The following is a 3,921-nucleotide window of genomic DNA, read 5'->3' as shown; positions in this document are numbered from 1 at the left end:
ATCCAGTTAACTTTATGTTCTAATTAGTATTTTAATAAAGTTGTTTTTTTCTTTGAGTTTAATAAAATGTTTTAAAGATAATTTACATAGTAGCTTCCTATTATATGGCAAAATTTTAACTTACTTAATAACTTGTGATTTAATTTTTTAATTACTATTTATTAATACTTGTATATTGAAACACTTAATATTTGTTTTTGTACTAGTTTAATAACTTTTTTAGTTCCAGCTATTTAAGTTCTAGCTTCCTTGATAATTTCATGTTTACTTACACTATCAGAGTTTTTGGAACTTAATAGACTATTGAATCAATTATTTAGTAACAATACATTTTGATAAAATAACTATAATCTTTGTTCTCATTCTATACTATACCGTTTAATCTATAACTAGAATGTTTACTGTTTTACTATTTTCAAACAAAGCATAAAATGATGAAGTGTAAATACTTTTAAACACTCCATTAAATTAAAATTAAATTAAGTTATATGTAATCGGCAACAAAAAGCGTTACTTAAAAACAACTAACCTTTTGTCATCCAACTATGATTAATTTATATGATTCCGTTTTTGTAGAAACTAATGATTATTGTGTTAAAATTTTAATAACTAAGTATCTGTAAGTTAGTACTTCTTTAAGAGCTTTGGAAATAGTTTACAAATTAACGTTATAAACATTATTATAAATTAATAAAAATACTACGTTTAACTTACAATTGTTTAGGTATTTTTACTTAAATTTAAAAGAACAAAAATAAACAAAAATAACAAATTTAATCGTACTAGGAAAACTTTACAATATGCAAATATAATAAAAGACAATGTTTAACTTTTTCTTCATACTATTTACAGTTATTTTTTTATTCTAGAACGAAAATTTTAAACAACAAAAAGCTTGTTGCAAGTAATTTTCGCTTATTCTTTTTTACAGTTTAATAAAGATATTTTTTTTGTTATATTTGTAGTTATGTCTTTTACTTGTATATGTTGTCAGTATAAATAGGTTATAAAAAGTTCTACCTTAAACATTATTTGTAATTTTAAAACTTAATATTTCTTATATACTTACTACGCACAGGAAAATGTTATAATACAAACAGGATAATTACAAAAACTCCTTCTATTTTGTTCTAAAACTAAGGCATAGAGGTAATATTAAAAGTAAAAAATCATTTATTATTAAATTTAACACCTAGGAGTAGATTTTGGCTAGAACTTAGAAACAAGAAAATTTAAGTTATCAAACCTGATCTACACTATAATCAAATTTTAGTACTAGATTAATAGAAAATTGCACATAATTTTGTGTATTACGCTTGAAATTTTTTTTTATATAAAAATTCAAAACTGATTAATTTGAATAGGAAAATTAAAAACATTTACAGTTGTTTGAAGTTTTACGGATATATTTTTCGTACTACTAAATGATAAGAAAAGTATAAAAAAGATTTTTCACGCAAACAAAATTTATGTTATTTGACAAAATCCGCTGCGAGCAGGATTTGAACCTGCGCGGGCAATGCCCATTGGATTTCGAGTCCAACGCCTTAACCACTCGGCCATCGCAGCTATATTGGACTAGAAAACCTTGGCTATATAAACCACCGCTATAATAACTATCATTTAGTTTCTGAAAATTATGCTGCTTTATTTTTTTACGGTATTTTACGGTTTTTCAAACTTATTTTTATAAAAACGACTCAGTCATTTTTGTTTAATCGAAAATAGTATTTTAACTAGATACTTTAAACTTAAATGAAAATTTTTTTTTTATGTTATCATTATTACTGAAACTGCTTGCATCTCAATATAGTTTTTTTGTTTGTAAAAATGTAAACGTATTTACATGTAAACGTTAAACATAAAAGTGTAAATTGTATATCTTTAAAATAAATGATTATGTTAAGTATGTTTAAAACTTGATAAAGAGTACAGAAAACTTGAATATTTAAAAAATATTCAACTGCTGGAGATATAAGTACTCCAATTTCATTTATAGAAAATTATCTTTTGCTATCCGTAAAACGTCTTAATTTCATTATCAAAAATATGAAAATTTAGATAAATATAGTTAAAATTATTACAAAAAAACTATTGCTTTTTACTTTTCACCTTTAACAAGGAACCATTAGAACTCTTGAGCTTCGATATTTCAAAAACAACTTAGAGAAATGTTAAAATTTAACTTAGTATTCATAAAAAAAGCTAACATAAGTTAAAACATACATGAGCTAAAAGTTGTTTTAAATTCAAATTAGCCCGAGTGATAACAGCTGTTCATAACTGTACGATTTAATATTTTTTTTCATTAGTAGTAAACACAAAACAAAATTAAACACTTATGTCTAGTTTCAATTATGCTTCACAAAATTTTGAATTATATAAAAAACATATTAAAATACATTTTGCTGCTCTTTATTTAGTGGGTTTTGCAACTAGTATAACTTAAACTAAACAAATATTTAAAACTTGTAATCTGACTTATAAATTTAATAAATGCTACAAAAAATTTAAAATCTTGTTTTCTTATAATGTAATAAAACTTATTGCTTAGTCAAATAACTTCTTCAAATGTTTAATAAGTGATTGTCTCAGCTAAGAAATTTATATATTAATCTTATTTAAAATAAAAGACATTATTTACAATTTAATTTTGTGATGGGTCTTAACAACTTTTATTTATATCATTATATATGAAACTATAATTCCTTATAAAATTTAATTAGTAATTTAATTTATATACGTGAAAACTATATACAGTAAGTCTATGAAATTATTTTATATGGTAAAACTGAGATATTAGAAACTTTAAGGAGTAATTAGATTTTGACATATCAAAAAAGTTAAAATACTATAAATTAAATGTAGTTGCATTATACAAGGTTATCACTTTTTGAGACAAAACAAAACTAGCCTGAGTCACTTTAAACTAGCCATAAGTTTATTATAATGCTCCAAAAAAACATTTATACAAGTGTGCACAATTTTATATTTATAAAATGTTTCAGTGTGTACAGAGAAATATTTAAGGTAAAATGTATTGAAACATAAGTCAGTCTTGTTGTACTGTAAATTGTTATAACAAGTTTTAATTTGCTATGGAACTATGAAGTCAGCTAAACCTTTAAAAAGTATTTTTATTAATAATGTTTTTTAGTTTATTTATTGTGCATTAAACTTGTAAGATGTTGTAAACCACTTACTTAAGCTTAAAGAATAAAATTTGTATAAGTAAATAAATTTCTTCTTTAAACACTGAACCCTTCTAGGAAGGGCTTTTATGAAAATTTATTGCAAGAGAAAGAATTTTAAAAAATGGTTTTATCTCTTGGATTATTAGCTATTTAAAGCTTAAAATATAAAACTCAAGCGTGCAAATCCAAAATTAACAAATTAGACAAAACTTTAAAAATTATAAATTAATTTTTAATTATGAGAAAGATGTTTTTCAATATGACTACAAGATGAAATAAAGTAATTCATTTTATTAAGACAGCCCTTTTTATGCCCTATAACTTTTTAAAGCATAGTCTTCACAAAAGGCTATCATCATTAACTATAATATGTGCTCTACTTATCACTTCCCAAGATTTTTTATGTTCAATACCTTATCAAAAGGAATTAATTTATCCTCTCTTGTGTAATTTTGCAAAAAAAAACAAATTATGTCATGATATTTTTGTGTTGTTTATGGGCATAGGGGGGTGAACACCTTTTTTCACAACTTGATCTTATTTTATAGAGTTTTAACTAAAATACAAAATTGTTTTTACAGATTTTGAAAATTCAAAACAGTTTTTGAGATACAGCAGGCCAAAGTCGGAGCGAACAATAGGTTCCTTATGGGAGGCGCAAACTAAAACTGCAAATAAAAAGAAATCACTAATTATTTATCTCCTCCTACGCTTTTTGAGATAACTA

General features: G+C 23.6%; 1 non-coding gene across 1 annotated transcript; it reads right to left on the bottom strand.

Annotated features, from left to right (window-relative positions):
• Positions 1-1,487: 1,487 nt before the first annotated feature.
• Trnas-cga (transfer RNA serine (anticodon CGA)) lies at positions 1,488-1,569 on the bottom strand. Its single transcript has one exon. It is a non-coding gene; the product is annotated as a tRNA-Ser (tRNA).
• Positions 1,570-3,921: the final 2,352 nt, after the last annotated feature.

The sequence above is a fragment of the Thalia democratica genome, chromosome 5, assembly GCF_965202585.1.
Source record: "Thalia democratica chromosome 5, ktThaDemo2.hap1.1, whole genome shotgun sequence".
Taxonomy (NCBI): domain Eukaryota; kingdom Metazoa; phylum Chordata; class Thaliacea; order Salpida; family Salpidae; genus Thalia; species Thalia democratica.
This window is presented reverse-complemented; position numbering and strand designations above follow the sequence as displayed.